The sequence below is a fragment of the Equus przewalskii genome, chromosome 2, assembly GCF_037783145.1.
Source record: "Equus przewalskii isolate Varuska chromosome 2, EquPr2, whole genome shotgun sequence".
NCBI lineage: Eukaryota > Metazoa > Chordata > Mammalia > Perissodactyla > Equidae > Equus > Equus przewalskii.
This window is the reverse complement of record NC_091832.1, coordinates 60,730,610-60,756,364: the sequence shown is the minus strand read 5'-3', so window position 1 is coordinate 60,756,364 and position 25,755 is coordinate 60,730,610. Positions and strand designations below refer to the sequence as shown.

Below are 25,755 nucleotides of genomic sequence, written 5' to 3'. Positions count from 1 at the left end.
TTTTTCTCAGGATTGCCTTACCAATTCAGGGTCTTTTGTTGCCCCATATGAATTTTAGGATTCTTTCTTCTATTTCTGTAAAGAATTCATTGGGATTCTGATTGGGATGGCATTGAATCTGTAGATTGCTTTAGGTAGAGTGGACATTTTAGCTATGTTTATTCTTCCAATCCAAGTACATGGAATGTCTTTCCATCTCTTTATGTCGTCATTCCATTTCTTTAAGAAAAGCCTTGTAATTTTCATTGTATAGGTCTTGCACTTCCTTAGTTAAATTCACTCCGAGGTATTTTATTCTTTTTGTTGCGATTGTGAATGGTATTGTGTTCTTGAATTCTTTTTCTGTTAGTTTGTTATTAGAGTATAGAAATGCTACTGATTTATGTAAATTGATTTTATACCCTGCAACATTGCTGTAGTTGTTGATTACTTCTAAAATTTTTCCAATGGATTCTTTGGGGTTTTCTGTATATAAGATCATGTCATCTGCAAACAGTGAGAGTTTCACTTTTTCCCTCCCTATTTGGATTCATTTTATTCCTTTTCTTGCCTAATTGGTCTGGCCAAAACCTCCAGTACTATGTTAAATAAGAGTGATGATAAAGGGCATCATTATCTCGTTCCTGTTTTCAGGGGGATGGCACTCAGTTTTTGCCCATTGAGTATGATGTTGGCTATGGGTTTGTCATATATGGCCTTTATTATGTTGAGGTAGTTTCCGTCTATCCCCATTTTGTTAAGAGTTTTTATCCTAAATGGCTGTTTGATCTTGTCAAATGCTTTCTCTGCATCTATTGAGATGATCACATGGTTTTTATTCCTCAGTTTGTTGATGTGGTGTATCACGTTGATTGACTTGTGGATGTTGAACCCTCCCTGTGTCCCTGGTATGAATACCACTTGATCATGATGTATAATCTTTTTGATGAATTCCTGAATTCGGGTTGCCAAAATTTTGTTGAGAATTTTTGCATCTATGTTCATCAGTGATATTGGCCAGTAGTTCTCCTTTTTCACAGGCTTTGGTATCAGCGTGATGTTGGCCTCGTAGAATGTGTCAGGAAGTGTTCCATCCTCCCTAATTTTTTGGAATAGCTTGAAAGGGATAGGTATTAAATCCTCTCTGAAAGTTTGGTAGAATTCCCCAGGAAAGCCATCTGGTCCTGGAGTTTTATTCTTTGGGATGCTTTTGATTGCTGTTTCAATCTCTTTCCTTGTGATTGGTCTGTTCAAATTGTCTGCTGCTTCTTGACTAAGTTTTGGGAGATTGTGAGAGTCCAAGAATTTATCCATTTCCTCTAGGTTATCCATTTTGTTGGCATGTAGTTTTTCGTAGTATTCTATTATAATCTGTTGTATTTCTGCAGAGTCTGTTATTTCTCCTCTTTCATTTCTGATTTTGTTTATTTGAGCTTTTTCTCTTTGTTTCTTTTTAAGTCTGGCTAGGGGTTTGTCAATTTTATTTATCTTCTCAAAGAACCAGCTCTTTGTTTCATTGATCCTTTCTACTGCCTTTTTTGTTTCAATAGCATTTATTTCTGCTCTCATTTTTATTATTTCCCTCCTTCTATTGACTTTGGGCTTTGTTTGTTCTTCTTTCTCTAATTTGGTTAGGTGTAGTTTAAGATTGCTTATTTGGGGTTTTTCTTGTTTGTTAAGATGTGTCTGTATTGTGATGAATTTTCCTCTTAATACAGCTTTTGCTGTATCCCATAAGACTTGGTATGGCATGTTATCATTTTCATTTATCTCCAGGTATTTTTTGATTTCTTCTTTAATTTCTTCAATGATCCATTGCTTGTTCAATAACATATCATTTAGTCTCCACATCCTTGTGCCTTTCTCAGATTTTTTCTTGTAATTAATTTCTAGCTTTATAGCAATATGATCAGAGAAGATGCTTGTTATTATTTCAATTTTTTTAAATTTGTAGAGGCTTGCCTTGTTTCCCAACATATGGTCTATCCTTCAGAATGTTCCATGTGTGCTTGACAAGAATGTGTATTCTGTTTTGGGATGAATTGTTCTATATATGTCTATTAAGTCCAACTGTTTTAGCTTTTCATTTAGCTCCACTGTTTCCTTGTTGATTTTCTGTCTGGATGATCTGCCCATTGATGTGAGTGGGGTGTTGAGGTCCCCTACTATTATTGTGTTACTTTTGATACCTTCTTTTAGGTTTGTTAATAGTTGCTTTATGAACTTTGGTGCTCCTGTGTTGGGTGCATAGATATTTATAAGTGTTGTTTCTTCTTGACGAAGTGTCCCTTTGATCATTATATTTTGGCCCTCTATGTCTCTCTTTACCTGCCTTATTTTGAAATCTGTTTTGTCTGATATAAGTATTGTGACACCTGCTTTCTTTTGTTTCCTATTAGCTTGGAGTATTGTATTCCACCCCTTCGCTCTGAGCCTGTGTTTGTCCTTGGAGCTGAGGTGTGTTTCCTGGAGGCAACAAATTGTTGGCTCTTGTTCTTTAATCCATTTTGCACCTCTGTGTGTTTTTATTGGAGTGTTCAATTGTTTACATTGAGGGTGATTATTGATGCATGAGGGCTTAATGCTGTCATTCTGTCGCTTGTTTTCTGGTTTTCCTGCATTTCCTTTGTTTCTCATCCTGTGTGTTTTAGCCTACCCATTGACTTCTGCATTTTCTTCTGCTGGGTTTCTTAGACTTTTCCTTATTTATGTTTTGTGTCTCTGTTCTGTTTTTTAGTTTAGTGGCTATCCTGAAGTTTGTGTTCAGAATTTCGTGTATAACAGTCCATTTTCTGGTGGTCTCTTACTTCCTTAGCCTAGACTGATTCAGTCCCTTTCCTGCTCCCCTCCTAAATTATTATTTTCATCTCTTATTCCAACTTGTATTGTGAGTTTGTGGTTAGAGTGATAAGATTGTCTTTCTTTGATGATTTTCTTCTCTTTATCCTAATGCTATAGTTGAATATTTGCTATCCTATTCTGATTCTATCTATTTGTCTCTCTACTCTGTGTTTTGTGACCCCTTTCTCCCTTTTTTTCTTTTTTCAGGTATGAGAGCCTTCTTGAGGATTTCTTGTAGTGGCAGTCTTGTGGCTACAAAGCCCCTTAGCTTTTGTTTGTCTGAAAAAGATTTAATTTCTCCCTCATATCTGAAGGATATTCTTGCTGGATAGAGTATTCTTGGCTGAAGATTTTTATCCTTTAAAGCTTTGAATATGTCATTCCAATCTCTCCTAACTTGTGAGGTTTCTGTAGAGAAATCCACTGAAAGTCTGATAGGGGTTCCTTTGTAGCTTATTTTCTTCTGCCTTGCTGCCCTGAGTATTCTTTCTTTGTCATTCATTTTTGCCATTTTTATTACTATGTGCCTTGCAGTAGGTCTTTTTACATTGACAAATCTAGATCTGAAAGCTTTCTCCACACACATTTCTCTCTCAATCCCTATATTTGGGAAGTTCTCTTCTATTATTTCTTTAAGCACACTTTCTGCTCCATTTTTTCTTTTCCACACCCTCAGGAATTCCGATAATTCTTCAGTCTCATTTTCTCATTGAGTCAGATAATTCTCACAGATTTTCTTCAGTTTTTTTAATTCTTAGTTCTCTTTCTTCCTCTGTCTGGGCCATGCAGCTTGTCTATCTTCGATTATACTAATTTGCTCCTCTATGGTGTCTACATGGGCATTCAAAGAGTCCCTATTCTGTTTTATCTGATCTGTTGTATTTTTCATCTCTAGTATTTCTGATTGATTCTTCTTTATAGTTTCCATCTCTTTTGTGAAGTAATTCCAGAACTCGTTGACTTGTTTCTCTATATTTCCCTTTACTTCATTGAGTTTTTTGATGATAGCTACTCTGAATTCATTGTCACTTAGTTTACCTGTTTCCAAGTCCTCAGGACATACTTCTGTGTTTTTATTATTTTCCTTTTGGTCTGGAGCTTTTATAAATTACTGAAAGGTAGAGGAGCGGTTTTTGTGCATAATGCTATTATTCAGTTGCAGTTAGAGCCTGTCACCACTAGATGGGGATAGAGAGCAGCACGTTCTGAGCCCTCCACCTTCAGCCACGATGGCGGCATGCAGTGCAGGTTGGGGGGGGGCACTTTCTCTTGTGTGCTGACCTGGATTCGGATCAGCTCTCGCTCTCTGGTTTTCTGGGGCCCTGGCTTGATGTGGTCCCCCCACTCAAAAGCTTTCCCCTGTTAGATGGTTTCTGCTGCACAGATCTGTGGGAGTCCTGGATGATGCTTGGATGCGCGGCCCCTCCCCTGTTCCTTTCCTCACCCACGGCAGTGATCCTAGTCTCTATGGGAGGCAGCGAAGATCTCTCTTACCCCTTCCAGCTGCTCTGAGGACAGCTCCAGCCTCTCCACCCTCCATTGTTTGGCTGCTGTGGGTCTCTGACAATTTCTGTTATTAGGATTTTTTTTTCTGGTTGGAAAGCAGTTGGTGCTTTTGGTTGCAGTTTGGAGGGGAGAGAGTCCCAGGTGAGCTCACTCTACCATATTGCTGACGTCACCTCGAAAATACCAGATTTTTATAGTGGGTTTGGAATGTTGGAAAACTAGCACAATTGTTTAAAGAGTTATTCAAATTATTTTTGATTCATTTAACAAGTACTTTTTCAAAACATACGAACAATGTCATCCACTGTTCTAGGCTGGGACTATTGTATCAACAATACAGACAAGTCGACCACTCTTTTGGAACATATATTATGCCTCTACCTTTGGGGAATAAAGGATCAACATTAATGTGAACCGAAATACACTTATGGCTTTTATATAACACTATGTTGACTTTTCTGCCTGAAAACACTGCAATTCTGTAACAATGTCAACAAATCAAATACATATTTAGTGAGCATCTGGGTATGTACAAAGCTCTCCCCCAGGTGCTGTGGATATATATGCAGTTTATGACTAAGTTAAACAAGAAACAAAAACATGAAAAAATAAAATAAAATACCTTGTTTCAGCCATCACAAGATATGAGGAAAAACACATTATTTAATAAAATTCATTTTTTATTCTGTGGTTGGTACCCAATTACCAATACTGCTGATATTTTGAACAGCCCTACATGTTAGGTTTGATTATCCTCACTTTGTATATATGGAAACTGAGATTTGGAAAACTGAAGTGTTCTGAGAGAGATAGATAATATATGTCAGAGCTTGGAGTTATAGTTATCATTCTACAAAACCCAGGTCCTTTATACCAGAGCTTTTCAAAATATGTGTGGAGAAGGAACACAGATCCATTGTGGACCAATACTTTTGTAAACTGCAATAAAAATAAATTACTGGAAAAATTAAAAATTTTTAATTATATAAAAATATAAGTCCAATTTATTTTTATTATTCTATTTAAAACATATAAAATTTTTCTGTCAAGTTATTAAACAAATTTCCAAGATTGCTTTCTGTTGCTGTACTTTTCTCACTGAAAATTGATAACAAGTGGTTTGCAATCCTGTACTGTTCTTCAGACCACATTTAGCAGGACTGCCTTCTTTACATTATGCCGTGTTCTGGGAACATCCGGAGTGCTGGATTCACACTCTAGTAGAATTTCTGGGGGATGTTTTGTATATAGAAAGAACTTCTTCTGTGTTATGAAACAAGGTTTGAAGGCACAAATTTTCATGGTGGGGTAGGGCTGGCAAATAAACATGTACAATTAAAACAAAAGCTTCATTTGTTTTTTGTTTTTTTTTTGAGATATCTACGGGAGATAGGCTGACAAGATTGATGGGGAAAATACTTCTGTTTAGGAATCTGAGTTTTATCTTGTAGTAGGTGAGGAGCAATTGTATGCATTCACCTTCCAAGAGACATAGATTATCTTTTAAATTGAATAAGTGATGCCATAGTGCTTTACATTTGGTATATACATATGTCCCAGTGAAGAATGCGATGTAGAAGAATTTATTCATATTTATTGTATTTATTGGTATCTATCTGGAAAGAAATGTGTAAAACATGAAAAAAAGTAACCATGTTAGTGTTGAACTTAGAACTTAGTTAGTGGATCATGTTAATTGGTTTATTTATAACCACGTCCAAAGATAGCATAGTATTTAAAGAGAGGCGTGAGTATTGAGATAAAACATGAAATTTGGAAAGATATAGTACTAGGTGGGGTGATTTCATTATTGGTATATAGATACAAGTTTTTATATGTTCATTTTGTGTTAATAAATAAACTGTTCCCATGATTCACAGTCTAAAGTTGATCAACCAGTGTCTAGCTAAAGGAATAATTGTATATATTACCATTTTTCCTGCATCCCTTTAAAATACTAGAGTGGAAGATGTATATTGTTCATCTCTAGACTTGACTACAATTCTTCTAACCATATTGTTGTTACAGAACCTATGTAAGAGTTTTGGTGAAATGAGCCCTCTACTCAAGGAAAAATAAGCAGTATCAATTCATGTGAGATTTTGTGCAGATCACAAAGAGTTTGGAGAACCTTTGTAGCTCAATCTTTGACTCTAAAGAGATCCAAAGTTTAAGAACTTTGATTTAAGGCTTGTCTATCTGAATATATCCTCCCCTTATAATGCCTGTTCTTTACCAAGAGACCTTAGTTAATATTATTCCCAAAATTCTCTATGCTTCCTTCCATTTAAGCCAGGTATATATGTTTTTTTCCCGGTTTCCGTACTCCCACTGACAGGAGTCAGTAAAAAAGACATCTGTATTTAATTTCTTTATCATCATACTTTACAGTAAATCAAACTAAATGAAGAGTTAGTGGTAGTATGGTAAGACCACAGAAGAAGTAATTGTTTAAAACTCTTATATTCTGTCTAGTGAAATTTCACTACATTTAGTAATTCATCAAATAAGATCCTGTTTCCTTTCTGCTAACCATGCAATAAGACTTAGTGAAAAATACAAGAGTTTACTCAATGATTTAAAATATATTTATTGAGTGCTTTCTATGTACCAGTGACTAATCTGGTCATAAAACAGACAAAAAAACATGTTCTCATGAAGCTTACATTAATTATGCTTTATTAAACAATAGACCTAAGGAATGAGTATTTCAAATAGGATATTAGATGGTGACAAATTATTTACAAAAAGTTAGAGCAGAAAATTTAGATAAGACTTTACAGGGGATGGGAGCAGTTGCAATTTCAAGCAGGGTGATCTGAGCAGAACTCATTGAGAAGGTGATAGAAAGAGTACCTGGCAAGTGTAAATGTCCTATGGTGAGAGCCGGAAGTTGAGGAAAATATAGTGTGACTAGCATGAAGGAGTGAGGGGGAGAGTAGTAGAAGAGAAAGAGAGGAAAGGAAGATGGGGAGGAGTGGAGACCATCATAAAGACTCACTTCTACTTTTGAGTGAAAAGAGGAGCAACTGCATGTTTTCAGTAGAAGAGCGGAGAGTTTACATTTCTAAAGGTGCATCCTGTAAGGTATAAGGGAAGAATCATAGCAACCAATTTGGAGGCTGTTAATACTAACAAAAATGAGAGAGGATAATGACTCAGTCCAAGTTGACAGCAGTGAAAGTAGTGAAAAGTGGTTAGATTTCGCATATATTTTGAAGGCAGAACCAACAGATTTCCTGAATCGTTAGGTGTGGAATATGTGAGAAAGCAGTGGATCATGTATGACTCCAAGATTTTACCTAAGCATGTTGAAGGATGAAGTTCCCATCAGACTGACCTGGATTAAGCTATGGGTTGAACAGATTTTAGGGAAAAGATCAGAATTTGAATTTTGGAGTTCAGGGGAAAAGTATGTTTAGAGACATAAATTTAGATATCATCGTGAGGTAGAAGAAATGCAAAGCCATAAGACTGAGTGATATCACAAACAGTGTAAGTATAGGTGGAGGGCTAAGTTCATAAGCACATAGAATTATTTTTTCCTACATAGGAGTCATGAAAATGACTGTTTCTTTGTATTTTTTGATTTATTGATACCTATTGGTGAAATATGTTCTTTCCACCTATGTCGTTCTGAAAACTATATTAACTCTAAAAAGTGGACATGTATCCCCAATTATGGTTTTATATGCTTTCGAATAGCCACTTTCAAAAGACTATACACTATAAAGTGAGACAATGCATTTAAAATACATTTTAGTCCAAAATTTTCACTAACATTTCTTTAAAAATTGAAATTATTTGATCCTATTTCATGTCATATGTATGCAGCAGTGGTTTTATCTAAAAATAAAATGCTAATCTCTAAGATTTTAATTTTCTTGAAGAGCTAAGTTTTTTTTAAGTAAATCAGATTTTATACTTCAATCACACAGCTGTGATACTGTATATCTTGCTCTAACACAGTGTTACATTATTAAGTATTCATTCAGGGATTAGCCACGTTTTCAGAATGATAGAAATATGCAAAAACATAGAGAACATTCACTAGAATGGCAAGAGACATTAGGATAAAGATCTCTTTTGCTCACATATGTACTGCTGGCATGCATAAGATTTTCTGGTACATAGTAACCACTCAAAAATATTTGTTGAGAGAATGAATAATTAAAATTACCATCTATCTCAGCTGCATCTCACTCTCTGCTAAAACTGCAATTTGAAAATTTGTCATTCCAGTCCTCAAAATGGTAGCAGAAACCAAATTTATCTCAACTTGTTAACTGTTGGGGGATCTGTAATTTTCCTTTAGCGTTGGTAAGAAATCTTAGCCAATGCCTAGTCAAAACATCCTGTGTGTTACCCACCATGAGCATAGTGATGAAACTGATAGAAAAATGCCAGCAGTAACACTAAAGGATGGATGTTCTTTTAATGACAAATAAAACACATGTAAAGAAATTTCAGAAGTCAAAGCAGGAAGCCCTTAGATGCAAGTATAGGATTCCTGGTTTCCCCAGTCCCGTGCTAACTTTCATAAACAGATTTTCTAGATAAAATTAGTATAAAAAGCCTGGATAAGTATAAGAAGTTTAGCTAAACTTCTTGCTCAATATATAAGAAAATAACATATATATATATAAGAAAAATAACATATCAATAACAGGATGATGACCGTTATGAAAATTAGTAAAACCTGACTCAGTGAAGAGAATGATGGTAATATACATCCTGCACTATCCAAAAAAGAGGCACTTTAATAATTTTGCCAAAGAGGTCAATCTACTTGTACATATGGTCTTTTGGTGAGTGAAGATAGTTGCAATAAGCATTGGAATCATCCAGCTGATTTCTTTTGGCTTAACTACCACTTTTTAGATTTTGCACTCACAAAGAAAATGTCTATTACAATTTGGCTTCCCATGTACTTTCCTACAGTTAGAGAGTTAACATACAATGTCAATTATATCCAAATCCACTTGACATTTAAATTTAATATTGACAATTAATAAATCATCATATTTTGTCTTTGAGAGGTTTGGGAAGTGATATTTTGTTTCCCTGAGTTTACTCAGCACAGATTGCTCTCAAAAGATGTAGTTTCTTGAGAAGTCATTCCACCATGGAAATTTACCTGGAAATTCCCTTGGATGGTCCACTTCCAGGTGTTTTTCTCACTCTACTCTAAAATCTAAATCTCATTTCAAACTATGGGGAAATTATAGGCTGAAGCCACTGAGCCTTTAGATATGGAAAACTAAATATGCATCATTATCTAATTATTGTCAACATTAAATTATTCTAGGCCCTACTGGTTTAAACTAATTCCATCTGAGTAACTCAAAGAAGTTCCCACAATAGAATCACCAGAGATCTCAAGTGAGCTGGATGACTTTGGTAATAACAGGTGGAGCAAAAGTCATAAAGAAGGCAGAACAAGAACTCCAAGAAAAAGCAGCATATGTGATAAGTTATAAAGCATATGTGTTGTGGGTACAACAAGGAATTTGACTTTATACCATTAGTAATGAAGACTGAAGAAAAATTTTGTAAGAGGTAGGGATATGACTAATGTTTCAGCTATCTATTGCTTCATAACAAACCATCCTCCAATTTAGTAGCTTACAACAAAAACGATTTGTTATTATCTTTTGATCCTGTGGTTTGGATTGCCTGGCCTCACTCATGTTGCTCCGTTTAGATGGAGTGTTGGTTAAACTGGAAAGTCCAACATAGCCTTACCCATGTGTTTGTCACTTTTGCTGGCTGTTGGCTAGAAAACCTCAATTCTTTACCACTTGGCTTCTCATCTTACTGTAGTCTAAACACAGACAGCAAGGAGGTCTCAGGCTGCACAGTGGTAAAAACAGAAGCCACAATTTCTCTTGAGGCCTGGTCTGGGAAGTCACACTAGTTTACTCTTGTCATATTCTGTTGTTCAAAGTAAATTACAGGGTCCTCCCAGACTCAGAAAGACAGGAAATAGACTCCACCTCTTGATGGAAGGAGGGCAAAGTTGCATTCTATAGATACGTGACAGATCAGAGAAATGTTTATGCAATCATTGCAAGCAATCTTCAAGATTTAGTTTGGTGGACAAAATAATTTATGCTTATTTCATGTACAAAACACATCCTGACTCTCACAAAAATCTCATCAAATTACAGCAGAAATTACAAGTACAGACAAGTTCTACACAGAAGTACAGAAAAGTTCTATGTACAGAATCTCATTATCTAAATGCTCTCCAGAAGGGGATGAATCTCTGCAGCTGTTCTTTTCTAGAGCTGTTTATAAACCAGGCACCTGTGAACTAAGAAGACAGGTTAAATACCTTCAAAACACCCAACATATATCATAGGAGACAGAAACAGGATTATCACAGGAGGTAATTACTCCCTTTCATTAAGAGGAAAAGAGGAGGAGGCAATTATCAGTCACAGATTAGGAAATAAAGCAATATAAAACATAAAAAGCGTTTAAACATTTATTAAAATCATTAAATCCTAAAAATCAGCGAGGAAAGGGTGCAAGAAGTAGAAAAGAAAGAATAATAGAAAACTCAGAAATATATGAAAAATAATAGCACAGATATAAATTGTGCATAAAATAGAAAATTCTTTGAAAACAATTTAAGAAATAATAATTATAAAAAATCTTTTTAAGAATAAACGATAGCACAAAGAAAATATATACAGATCTGTTAAGAGGACATACCTATAAATAGAGTGAAAAATGATAAGACAATATTATGGTCAACATTCTGGTTTTTATTTAAAATTTAACCAAATGGAAAATCCCAATGGAAGTGTAAATACCTAAACCAACTACAGAATGCATAGAAAAGCAATGACCATTAAATAATACACAAATAGTTATCCAAAAGTTGAGCATGCGATTAATCTTCTACTCTTTTATACCCAAACTCTAGGTGTTTTTTCACATATGATTTTTGCCAACTTTTAAGAAAAACGTAATCCTTAATTTCTATGAAGTTCCAGAGAAAATAAAAATTAAGGCATTTTACCAACTCATCTTAAAAGATTAATGTAAATTTAATATACAAAAAGGACAAGTACAAAAAATATTATAAACCAATATCAAATATGAACTAAATGGTGAAAGAATTAATAGCAAATGCTTCCAACTGCCTATGGTAATAACATACCATGACCAAGTAGAGTTTATCCAAGGAGCGCAAGAATAGTTTAGAATTAGAAAAAAAATCTATCAATCTAATTCATCTAGTTAGCACATTAAGAAAGAAAAAACATATGATCCACTCAATAGATGAAGGCAATCAAATTGTAAAATTCTGTCTTTATCCATGATAAAAAACACCTATAAAATGAAGAATGGATAGAAATTTCTTTAATCCAATAATAGGTTTCTATCAAAAATCTGGGCTAATATACTAAAGTTTACATTTAGAAAATGACATTATGCCATTCGAATGATAAATAAAAGGATGCACATTATTGATGTTCTTAACATAAGAACAAAGATTCTAGGCAGAGATACTAGACAAGAACTAAAAATAAGTACTTTGAAGATGATGGAAAAGAAACTGTCATTACTTGGCTAAATAAAATATCCTAGTAGTTTTAGAAAACAATAAGACTAGTAAAAGAATACCTTAAGGTTACTATATTTAGTGAAAAAGCAATAGAAATTCTTTTTAACCATTAATAATCAAATACAAAATGCAATACAACCCAATGAAAATAGAAATAAACCAAGGAAGTACTTGGTATCAATCTACTATCACCAGGATCTTCTTTATAGAAAATTAGACAACTCTATTTGATAAATGAACCCTGAATAAATAAGGAGCTGGATCACCTTCATAGATGTAAAACCTCATTATTTTAAAGATGGCAATTAACAACAAATGAATGTATAAATGTAGTGGATCAAAACAAGCTGATCTTAAAATTATTTGGATGTTACAAGTTTCAATAAATAGATAAGATTTTTAAAAGAGGAGAAGCACTTCTCCATGCATCTGTCAAGATATATTGGAAGGTTTTACAAATGTTTATTTCCAATAATTTTAATTTCACTGAACTTGAAATAATGAAAGCTGATGATGTTAAGTTAGATGATTAACCAACTATAGATTTAAAAGTGATTTGGGGAGGAAATAAAAAAACAACTAATGAAACTTATCTTCATAGGTTAAGGTAAAATAGTCCTTCTGGCTATCAAAGAAGACTATACCAACAAAGATATTAGCTCCGAGTACTGGATTACATAGGAGCTGTATACACACAGAAGAAGATGCTGAGATAACCTCTACGAATTAGACAGAGACCATCGAAACCTCTTCTTGAGATGCAGCTCTTTCCTTACTACAGTTCACGGAACTGTCCTGAACCATTCCTGATTTAACAAGCAAGAAAGAAAAACAAATAGGATAAGGCTTTTCTTGCTCCTTTTCTCTTGATTGGCTCAAAGCCTCCTAACAATTGTTGGTCACCTGTATAATCTAAAATCGCCAGATACCTCAATACTTCTTTAAAATTACTTTTTACTGTAGTATTACCCTTAAGGTGAATGCCCTTAAGCCTTGGTGTAGCAAAGGTAATGCTCTGTTCAATCCTTTGAACACACATTGGCGATGTAAGGAGTCCAGGTCATTTAGGAAGACACTACCTCAATTGATTTATGCCTGTAACAGAATACGCTAATTCAACTATTTGTTAGCATTTTAAATTTCACTACTTTTATGTAGCAGAAAGATTTTATCTTTCTTAGAATGGATAGCTTTTCATTTTGATTGATGTTTGTTTAAATATGATTTTTTTGAACATTAGAATCATTCAGAGCTGCTAGATTATTTTTAAATAGATGTTCATTGGGGAAGAGCAACAGCAATCAGAGTTTAGCAAAAGTAATAAGAAACTATTTTTTTTAAAGATAATAACTACCATGGCCCATTTTCTTTTTCTTAAAATAATGTTATGTGAAATTTATTTTCTGTTCCTTACTGAAGTATTTTGTTTTGCTTTTCTGTTGTTAAAGAGTGAATTTTTTTCAACTTTTCTGTCACAAATTCATTATCTGGTAAGTAAAAATTATACTTCTCACATTGTTTTTTTTTTAATCTGCCAGGAGACCCAAGTCAATATTAATTTAAATTATAAATTATAAGAATTTCTTATACAGGTGACAAAATTTTTTTTGAAAATGCTCCTTTTTTTGTTACATCTCACAGAAATGGGGACATATATCTGGGCCTAATGACCATTAATGTGGAAGACCCTCTTTCTTGTAATTAATTTTCTTCTTATCTATAAACACTTCTTCCGTAATTGTTCGATAGTTCATGGTATGATTTTTTTTCATTATTCTAGCTTTACAGTAAGCCAGTTAATTCAAAGTATGCAGAGTACTTCTCCTTCTAGCCTTTAAAATTTTTCAAATATCAATATTCACTTTGATTTTGTCTTAGTATTTAGGCTTTACACATTTAGTGGGCTTTTTTCCTATTGTATTTGACTAAATTATTAATTTATAATTTATAAATGCGATCTTGGGAAAATATAAAAATGTCTTTTTGAACTGTTTTTGAACTAGCCTTTTGAACTTTCTATTCCTATTCAAGCAGACACAACACACTACTTTTTAAGGAAATAAAGAAATCTCTTATTCTTACTTCACATTAGTTGACATGAGAGGTCAGGTCACATGCTCCTTTAGACAGTTGCAATTAATCCAGAAATGAGCTATTTCCCCTTATTGGTTAAGGTTTGCCACCTCATTTTCACAGCCCTCCCACAAATTCTACATTATAGAAATTTTGAAATACACTTTTTAATCTAACTATCTTATGTCAGACCTGAAAACACCCTCTTTGGAAGGCACAGTCACCAATGACATTTCAGCGCACATATTCAAATTCTTAGCAGCAAGCCAAGCCCTGGTCCTCAGCAACTGCCCTTCAAGTTTCTATTTAAAGCAATAAGAAAGTGGTGAAACAATGTCCCACGTGGCCACAACATTTTCGTAATTGTAAAATGTATTTGGGGCTATTTTATCTTCCTGAAACCCAATTTATTTTATATATTTAATTTGTTAATATCAGGAGTGACAAACTGCAACATTTTAAATTTCCGTTGATTTTTAAACACCGCTTTGTTCATTACAGACAATTATTTTTCTAATAATTTCAAATTTATTACCTAAGTGGATGCTCCCAATAACAACACGTGGTTAGTAAGTATGAATAACATATTTAGGAACTAAAAAGGAAATCTTCTAAGATTTGCTGTAGTAAAAACAACTATAGGTAGCTTTAGAACTAGAAATGAGACAAAAATAAGACCTTTAGTATAGTTTTATTTCTATCTTATAAATATTGCTGTTTAACCTTTTATTTCATCACAAACTATATACCCTCTGCTCCTAAAGCATATGTGTATGATTTAATTAATATTAAATTCTTTTTTGCCAGATCACTTTTTTATTTTTAATTATACAATATGATTAGTTATTTTGACATGATGTAGACCTAAAATGAAGTTAGTAAACTATGACATTGCTTATTTTTAATACTAGTGTTTAGCTATTGTAAAATATCTTTCAACTATCGTCTAATTTTACAGTACTATTCCACATGTGATTATTTGTGCTATCAATTCCTGCCATATTGCAACCAAATAAGAAATTTCTATGCATACTCAGTAGTTTTATCATCTCCTTCACAACTAAAATGCTGAGGCATCATATCTCCTATTATTATGGGAGATTTTTTTTTAATACAAAAAGGGTTTATAACACAAGTTGCTGCCTGAAATCCATTTGAATTTTAAACCTCTGCTTCCTAACTCATGTGGATTATTTATTAATAATAGAAAATCTTTATGGTTTTGGAAATATCTTGTTCTAAATCCATATTCCATGAAATAAATCAAGCAGCAGAAGATATGTTTCAACATTGAAAACAGGGAAGGAAATAAAGAAGCTAGCTTTAAATAATTTATACTAAATATCTCCAGAGCTTTAGAAACCTGTGGGTATATTTTGGAAAAGACTGTAGACCTTTCAAAATGTTTACTGCCTCTTTCACATCCTGCTGTAGTTCCATTTTATATGTTTGAGTATTTTTTTCACTGGTGCAGAATTTTACTTTTATTTAAATGATTTTTCTTTTAATTATCATATTAAAAATCAGCCATCCAAGTTATCTCAATTCTAAAATCTTGAAAGAAATGTAATCATAAACCACAAAATCTATCATAAAAATTAAAGGTATAAATAAATAATTTTGTGGATTATGCACCATGAATGATAAGAAGGCACAAGAACATATTGTGTATGCTGAAAACAAAATGTATAAATATACCTTACATATCTCTTCCAGTATTTTAAAAGTTCTCTCATACATTGGATTTCCAATGGTACTGAAATGACATCAATACATGTTTATCATAATTTGAATAAATACTTTTTGAAAACTGCAGATGAATATGATAGAAGAATATGTCTGCACCTTTCTATATAATTTCATTATTATTTTCTTAAATTATTAGTTAAATATATAGTCTAAATTTATCATTTCATCTAAAAAGTGTATTTTTTGTTTTTTAAGATTTTATTTTTTCCTTTTTCTCCCCAAAGCCCCCCGGTACATAGTTGTGTATTCTTCGTTGTGGGTTCTTCTAGTTGTGGCATGTGGGACGCTGCCTCAGCGTGGTCTGATGAGCAGTGCCATGTCCTCGCCCAGGATTCGAACTGACAAAACACTGGGCCGCCTGCAGCGGAGCGCGCGAACTTAACCACTCGGCCACGGGGCCAGCCCCTAAAAAGTGTATTTTTAATTATGAAAAGTGTCCCTCACCATCCTTCTATGTCGAGATCACATAAAATAGCCAGTAAAATTGGTTAAAAAAAAGAATTTGCAAAAATTTGAAATAAATGTAAATAAAACTGTTTTCTTTCTATTTGATTGTTATGGCGTAATACTCAATTTCTAATATGTAAGAATATAGACATAATATCTTCTCTGAAAAAATGCCCGAGACCCGTAGTTTGGTGTACACTGTTTAATCTGTTCACTGTGGATCACAACAGAAATCTAATGATAGTATTTCTCTAGCTTTTAAATTATTAAATCTTTATTGTTTTCAAAAAAAATAATTAGTATTGGAATTTACAAGGTAGTTTGACTCAAGATATTACTACTAATAATAATAATAATGTGTCTTTAAAATCATCACTACCTCTGTATAACCTTGAGAAAGTTATTTTGCATCCCCGGGTTTCATTTTTATAATCTACAAATGAGGGTCATATGCTTGGCAATTGCTCCATCCTTTTTACTTCTATTATTCTGTAATGCTTTGTTATGTTACTTTCAGGGAAAAAAAGGAAGAATATATTTTACATGAAGATTATGGATAAAAAGCCATAGTAACTACTTTCTAAGAAGCTCATACTGAAATGATTTAAACGTTTTTTCAAAGGTACAAATATGAGTTCATATGTATCAATGTCCTCTCCTCCCCTACTTTACAAGTTATGCTTTAGCCACCTATCAGTCTCTCCCACATCAAAGCTAACCTTCTTTCTCTTCTCTTCTTCAATTTATAGCCATATCAATGGAAAGACCTTATTTCAAGGTCTTCTAAAAGATCGTAGCCTCAAGGCTATGCCTAAGCTTTCCCACTCATGTCACTTATTAAGGTATTTCCTTAAAGAAAAGTAGATTCCTTTCCAGGAGAAATACTGGTATCAATAATTAGAATACTTCCTTTATGATTTTACATATGAAGTTTCAGAAGCTTAATATGGGAAACGATCATTTTTATTTTCCCTTTTCCAAATATATCCAGCATATTCTCTGTTTTTGTATGTGGGGGCAAAACATAAGCATCGATTTGTTTCTACTCTGCAGTGCATGCCATCTACACATCTCCAAACTTAATACATGCTAAAGAGGATCATCGTCCAATAACCACAGAAATCTTTATAAAATTTTATTCTTTTCCAAAAAAAATGTAATTTGGGAGAATTTCGTTGCGTTGTACAAGTAATACATTCAATAAAAACACTTTATTGAATTCCTGCTCCTATTCCATTCCTACTGCTGCTGGGTTTTGCTATGACCTACAGCAACTTAGCCAGTCACTGAAAAGGCATAACAGATCAAAGATCGAGGCATTCATACATAATCACTTCCCGTCAGATGGAAACCTCAGTTAACCCTATCCAGGTCACTTGAATTCACCCCAAATGGGAGGCAGTGGCTAAGAAGAAAGGCAGCATAAGAGTGTTTGACTTGGATTCAAACAACTTGAAGTTAGAGTCTAGCTGAAAAATTACATGTGCAAGCCACATCTTCTATCCTGGTCTTAGTTCCTTTGTCTGAAAAATCAATGGCTTTGGCATCTCAATAATTTTCAGTTATTTGCCTCATGGTTTTTTAATTTCTTGTATAGGGTATATAGGGCAATTTGTTAAATCTAGTGGTATGATTACTCTGCTTAAGGAGAGGGGAGGTAAGATTTACAGGAGCATATGATTATGTTTAGAATTCACAAGTTTTAGTAAAGACAACAGATTACAGTTGCTTATTAGAACATGCTTTTTTCAATTTATTTTAATGTGTTTTGAACTTTATCCCACTTAGGATAATGTACCAATCCAATGAAATGATGATTTTGGCTTCTAATCAGTTCAGCTTATAAAAATTCAAGGCAAAAGATATCTTTCATTCATGTGTATCAACCTTTGAAGACAAAAACTCTTAGACATACCCCTCTTTCAATGTAAATGTGATGTGTGAAAGGAGATTAAAAGTATATAAATGTTAGCATATATTACAGCTGCAGCAATTGGTTTATTGAATATTTTCAATTTGCCTTGGTTCAATAAACTTAAACCTAATGGCAGAGATTAACCAGCAGGCAAACTGTGGTCCAAGGAAAGTCACATCATGTTCGTACCAAAAGAGAGTTGCTGGTCTGGGAGAGTGTACCACCCTCAGAATAAGGACTAGGAGACAGAGGGACAAACATAGTACTTCTGTTTTGTTCACTTTATCTCAAATAAGAGCTTAGATGACCATGTATGACTGCTTTATTCAGGTTGCCTGCACAGGTTACTTAGACTTGGAGGTAAATGAGCTTTTTCTATTTCTGAAAGTTTAGGCTTTCCAGTGAACTATGTTTCAGGACTATTATTAAAAGTGCAGTGATTTCAAGAACTCTGACACAAACAAGTAACCACAGTGAAAAACAATGTTGCTGGGGATATCAAAATCAATTAAAAATTAGCCCTCAGAGTGGAATTTTATGTTAGAAAGGCCAATCCCAGAAGACTTTTGACACCACCTGATTGGCAATCAGGAGGTTGCCCCTGTGCAGACTTTGATGGACTGTCTTGTCTTGCAGGTACTCAGGATCTCCCAGTTGTCTGATCGTAAAGTTTACCTAGGGAGCATACATGCTAAAATTCATGTCCCCAAACCCAGAAATAATCATTCAGATTCCAGACACGGTCCTGTAAATCTGATATTTTAAAAACTAGACCAAATAATTCTTACACACAGGCATTTTGTAAAACAATACTCTCCATTTTTTTCCTATAATACAATTGTTATACTATCCTTTGAATCGCTTAGTTTAAAATTATCACTACCCAGACTCATCTCCAGACCAGTTGAATCAAAATCCATAGTTGTGGAGCCTGGGGATCCCTGTCTACAAAAAAGTTACCAGGTTATTTTAATGTGTAGTCATGTTTGAGAAACACTGGTTAAGTTGTGCTTATACATAAATACTTCTCAAACTTTAAAATGCATGAGATCACCTGGGGATCTTGTCAAAATTCAGATTCTGATTCAGGTCTGGGTAAGGCCTGAGGTTCTGCATTCTAACAAGCCTATAGGTGATGCAGATGCTTCTGGTTCAAAGATGTGTAAGAATCAATGGCCTAAAACACTTGATTAAAATGGAGCAGTGATTAATTCTGCTACTTGCCCAGAATTGCTAAATAAAATAACCAAATTACAAATTAAAAGGAGGTTGAACATATAGAAGTCATCTCTTACATAACAACCAAGGAATACTGTCTCTATCTGCTACCCCCTCAGCGTTGTGTTCCTGTTAGACTCAGTCTAATTTTGAGTTTGAACCTCAGTGATCAGGAATGACAAACACACAAGTCATAAATCAGCTGATTGCCGTAAAATGATTTTTTATTTATACGTAAGTTGTCTCAGATTTTTTTTCTTTTCTTTCTTAAACTCCTTTTCATAACTTTCTTATTCAGTGATATCAAGTGGGTGCCCATTTTTCTCGGTTTAAGTCCCTTTTTTTCTTTGCTTGATTTGGTCTTCTACATACTTTCTTCAAATACTTCCTTATGAAATGTGCTAGCTTCTTGCCATCTTTTGCCCTTTGGCTTCCATTCCAAAGCAGCAGTCCCTCCTGGTTTATAGCATCCCTTGGTTTAGGAAGCTGAAATACTGTTAGTAAGAACACTGCAAATGAGGGTTCCAGAACCATCTAACCGTGGAACCTTTCTCTCTCTTTCTCTTCCCTGTGATGATAATTTTTGTGGCTATTGTTGAAATTGTCTCCCTGTTGAGATCAACATAGAAGTGCTTTGTCTACCTTCCCATCAGTAGAAAGAAAGTCCCCTAAGAAATTCTTATTCATCTGCCATTTTTAACTAAAAATGGTTACTGTAGCAGGGCTAGAGCTATAATTCAGAGCATATACTTTGTAATCAGTATAAATAAGAATATTACATTGATGTTTATATTTCAAGTTAAGTATGATCTACATTTAGGGATCTTGATTTCATAGAAATAATTTGCAAGGGATTCTCTAAAGATAATTTCCACATTTTTAGCTCTGGGTGATTGAGCTAAGGAAAAAACCAGCTAAGAGTTCATGGCAATTTTTAGTTCCCCAGATGGAAATTGGACAGAGTTTAACATGTTGCATTTCTAATGGAAAAATACTTTTAGCACATGTTTTTCATATGCCATTAACATCAACATTAGTGTAATAAAACAAAATAAGTACTTGGTATATGTTCATTATGCTTCAACAGGTTTTAATCAGAATGCAAATGAAGGAAAAATGCCAGATAAGCACACTTAAAAATTTTTTTTTAATTTTTAAATTAATTAATTAATTTTTAGAATGTGCCAACAAATCAATTCACTTATGACAATCTGAACATGGCAATCTATGTACTAAATAAGCTACAACTAAAAGGATCCAAGCCCTGGAAAATATATAATACAAAAAATTATAGTGAGAGGAATTGACAAGAATGTCTGATTAATTCTTTTTTCCTGTTCATGTTTCAGCTTGATTTGGCTGGCAGCAGCTAGGTGGTAATTCTATCCATGAAGAGCATTCATGCAGTTAGGATGAGATAAAATGAAAAGAAATATAAAAAACTTTTTTTGTTTAAATATAATTTATTTTATTTCCTTTTATCCATGTAAGTGTGTTTCACCATTAAGTACTGACTCTAATTCTTTCGTGAGCGTATTTTGGAAGTCAGTGCAAATAGTTTAAGCCTGGATATGAAAGAGAACAGAGTGAATGTAAACTTTACTGGGAAAATTCACCTCACAAATCAATCCCATATCTTGAAACACTTATTCAATAAATATCTTGTAATCTGCCAAGAGAATGCACAGAGTATTATCCTTAATAAAGTGTTCATTTAAATTACTATTTATATTTTTAGCCTGTAATGTCTCTCTAAAATATAATTTGATCTTGTTTGATTGTTCATAAGGCACCTCAAGACCTCATATTTCAGTGTTATCACTGTGAATATCAATTATTATTGTGCTACAAATATATGGCAGTGCTGAGAGTTGTGGAAGATAGAATACCAGAGACAAGATTTTCATTGTACTTTTGAGTGAAGAATGATTCAGCAGGACATCTTAATCTCTGAAACTTCTAGGAGAAAGACACTCATCTTCACTTAAAGTTAGATTATCTTAGCTTTAAGGAAATGTCATCGGTAAGGGTAAGGCACACAGAATCAATACTTACAATATAATACAGAGTTGTAAGATTCCTTAATTTTGTATATAGCTTGAAGACTTTCAGAGGTGTCTGCAAAAGGACTATCAATAGCAAAATATCTCATCTTGGGGATGAAAGTTCCATTTTCTATAACTTCTCTGTAGCTTTACCAAAGTAAAATGAAACAAAATACACACACATTCTCCACAAATAGGGAAATATTTAAGCCACTAATGTAATAAGGTGAATTTTACTAACAGAAAATAATGTCACATATTAAAGTTTTGGGGAAAAAAAATAAGACCTGTGACAAAAGAAGAAGAGAAAATTCCAGTTACTTTCTACTAGTAAGATACTGCTAAAGCACAGAAAATGAGGAATCTTATTTTGGAGTGGCACTGAATGACAGGGGCTTGTATTAAGGGATGGAATTGAAAGAATAATCTGTCAAATTTTATCGGTTTAATTTTTTTTAAGTAATTAACTTTTTTCTCTTTGACATAGTAAAGTATCTGAGATGGAAGGAAGGCCTAAGGGTCATTGCAATTGGTAATTTGGTGCTGACTGTATTCTGTATTCTACAATAATGTCATAATGAACTATAAAGCATAGATCTTAGTTAACTCAGGCTACTGTAACAAACTACCATATGCCGGTTGGCTTATAACAACAGAAATTTATTCCTCACAGTTCTGGAGGCTGGAGGTCCAAGGTCAGGGAGCCAGCACAGTTAGATACTGATGAAAACCGTCTTCCCAATTGCAGACTGCTGAGTTCTCATCATATCCTCACATGGTAAAGAGCAGAGACAAGAAGCAATCTGTCTTCAACTCTTATGAAGGCACTAATCCCATTCAAGGGAGCTCCACCTTCATGTTCTCACCTCATCCTAATTACCCTCAAAGGCTCCACTTTCTAATACCATCACATAGTTGTGTAAGGTTTCAACATGTGGATTTGGGGTAGACACAAGCATTCAGTCCATAGCAGCATATTTTTGAAGTTATGTTTTATTGATGCCTTTTTGGAACTCAGACTCACAAATGAGAACACATGCCTTGAACTTATGAGGAGAATAAAGTCAAAAACACTTAGATTGAACTGCTTTTCTTCCTTTTCCTTTATTTTGTGGCTGTAAGGACATGATGCAGTACAGTCAAACTAGAATGGGAAATTAGGCAGGCCATTCATCTCTAAATAATGAAAACTGAGAATTTAATATGATTATGCATAATATGCATTTCAAAGGATTTTGTGTGTTTGATACAAAGTAAACCAATGAAAATAAAAGCTTAGAGATCAATATATTACAATATATGTCCTTCATTTCACAAGTGGAGACTTTTAACTTCTGGAAAGCTTAAATCACTTATCCAAAGTTACTCCTCAACAAATTAAGTAAGGAGTTTGGTCTAAAAGGCCTCTAGTTTGTGCAATATTTATACACTATTTATATTATTTGTTAAGCCAGGGTTTCTCAATCCTATTCAATTATAAATGTCTGAATTTAGACATGTTATTTAATTTCTTAAATATGTCCTCTCATCTATAAAGCATAATAATACTACCTTCACACAGTCCCTTTGAAAGTTAAAGTACCCAACATATATGAACACACCTACCAGAATAAGCACTCTATGTATGCCTGCTTCTTTTTCATTGTGCTTTTATGTTCAATTTTTTGTAATTAATGAATTTATTTTTATTTGATTTTGACATTAAAAATTAGCTTTGGAGGATGTTTCGTCATCTCACAACTTTCCTCTAAAAGACAAAATTAGAATAAGTCATGAAAGGTTCTCAAAGGACTATAAGGAATCTAAAGAGGAGGAAAGAACCACCTCATATAATCTACAATTGTCTTTCTGCAGTTAAGCAAAATTAAATATTAAATTTCTCCCAAACAATGTAGATTTAGCACCTTTTCTCATCATGAATAAAGTCTTTATATTAAATATGAAGAAGCTTAAAAGCAAAAATCAGGTTGTATTATATAACATTCATGCCAAAAATCTGGTAAATTAGATATTCTAACAAAACACTCTTCTAAAATTAGTAGCTTCTTAGAATTCCAAAATCACGTAGAAATCATTTTGTTCTGATTCTATGAAATAGTGCTGTTTCTTACAGCTGTGGTACCTGCTTCATGTCTTCATTCAGTGATTCCAAGGTGTGACTGAGGTATCATTTGAAAGAGAAAAACTATTTAAAATAGTTTTTGTGAACAGAAGAAGAAAGCTGCTAAATTTCTCTCCTCTAAATTTATCAAAGATCCTCTGAGGTAGCCAACAGTCTAGGGGCCAAAATTTGAGAAATGAAGGAAGCCGAATGAGATAAGTTCAACATTCTAGACACTGCTTTCCTTCCCCAAATCTGAGAGATAGATAGAACATATGAACAATATGATGAAAAAGTCTAAGTGACTTATAGAGAAACTGCTTAAAACAAAAGCAGGGTATCCATATTCTTTTCAAGTGTACATGGAAGAGTTACTGAAAAGTCATCATTTGCCTGACCATATAACTAGTTTCAACAAATGTCAAAAAAATGAAATCAAATGTAGTATGTTTCTGACCACAGTTGAATTAAGCTAATAATAGGAAAATAATCATTAGATAATGCCAGATGTTTGTAAATGAAGACATGTAAGAAAGAAAAAGACACAATGGAAATTAGAAAATAATTAGATAATAATACTATAATTTATCCAAATTTAAGGAATCAGCTAAAGCATGATTAAAAGATAATTTACCACTTTAAAATACGTTTACTAGAAAATAGGAAAGAGTAACAAATCACTTTTCCAATTTTATCTCAAGAAAGTAGGAACAAAATTACAAAAGAAGGAGAAAGGAAATAATAAAGAAAAGTCATGGTTTAATAAAGTAGAAAACAAATACGTGATAGAGGATGTTTTTAAGTTCATTCTTTTAAGTAACTAATAAAATTGATACCCTAGAAAGTCTTATCAGTAAAAAAGAGAGTAGACAAAATTTGTCAATATTAAGAATGAAAAAAGGAACACCTCTGGAGATCATAAAATCATTAAAAGATAATATTCATATTAATATTATGAATATTATATATATTATATCATAATATATAACATCAAAAGAATATTATGAATAACTCTATGCCAATAAAGAAAATTTACCAAACTGACAGAAGAGCTAGAAAATCTAAATAGTTTTAAATATACAAATTGGATCTATAATTAAAACTTTCCAACAACAACAAAGTCTTCAGACCTAGATGACTTTGCCAGTGATTCATTCTGGACATAGAATCTTACAGAAATAGAAAAAGAGTGAACACTTCCCAAGTTATTTTATGAAAGCAGCATAACTTTTACCGAACAGCTGACAAAGTTTTGCAAGAAAGTCAAATTATAAGCCAATTTTCTTCATGAGCATATATGCAAAAATCGTAAAAAGCATATTAGTAAATCAAATCTAGCCACATATAAAGGATAATCATAGTTGGTTTTATATCAGAAATTTAAAGGTGACAATGTTTGCAAATCAATCAAATAATTAACCACTTTACCAAAAGAAAAAGAAAAACAAGGCTATCTAAATGGGTAATAGGCACATGAAAACTCCATTTGTCATCATATGACAAATGGAAATCATGATGAAATTTCATATGCACACACTGGAGTTGTTAAATTGTAAAAAAAAGAAAAGAAAAATTGTTAAAATTAAAAACACTGGTCATATCAACTGTTGTGAAGGATGCAGAAAAACCCAAACTTAGATTCTACTAATGGAAGCATAAACTGGTACAACCATTTTGAATAAAACTTTTTTGAGACTATGTACTAAAGTTGACCCAGGAAGTCCCCTCCTACGTGTACACCCTATAGAAACATATACTATGTGCACCAGAAGAAGTAGGAAAGTGTTAGTAGCAGTTTTATTTAAAACAGCCCCAAGGTGTAAACAACACGAATGACCTTCTGAGTACAATGAATACATTATGGTGTATTCATACAAAAGCATGCTAAATAGCAATGAGATTGAACAAACTACTCTAACACAGTTTCATGGATTGAATCTCACAGACATAAGTAAAAGAGTGAAAGATGGCTTTTACAAAAGAGTACATAACAAATCAATAGTGATAAGAGTAGTGGTGAGAAGTTTCTGGAAAGCTGACAAAATACACAGCACTGGGAATCTGTTTCCCCATGTAGACAACAATTGCTTTAGTAGAATCTGTCTGATGTAACTATTTCAGAATTCTGGAGTCTATTGAAGTCTTGCAACCTCTAAGGGAAGGCTGGGACAATAAATTGTAATTTTGTTCAGTTTAACTCAGCACAGTAGCAGCTCCAATCCATCTCCCCCAAGCCCCATGGCAGGTAGCTCTGCACATATTCCAGGAACAGCTTATGTTCAGCTTGAGGAAGCCAAGTTGG

At 33.5% G+C, this 25,755-nt stretch overlaps 1 long non-coding RNA gene across 6 annotated transcripts in view; it reads left to right on the top strand.

The window, feature by feature from the left end:
- The window catches only part of LOC103562547 (uncharacterized), a 97,269-nt gene that overhangs the window by 33,041 nt on the left and 38,473 nt on the right, over window positions 1-25,755 (top strand). For 2 of the 6 annotated variants that reach the window (XR_011536703.1, XR_011536704.1), the window contains 2 exons: window positions 16,692-16,796; window positions 17,228-17,393. The exons of 2 other annotated variants lie outside the window; for them this stretch is intronic. This is a non-coding gene — a long non-coding RNA (uncharacterized lncRNA). Of the gene's footprint in view, window positions 1-16,691; window positions 16,797-17,227; window positions 17,394-20,656; window positions 24,201-25,755 lie in introns of those variants that run through there. 2 more of the 6 variants (XR_011536708.1, XR_011536706.1) reach the window with 2 other exon arrangements.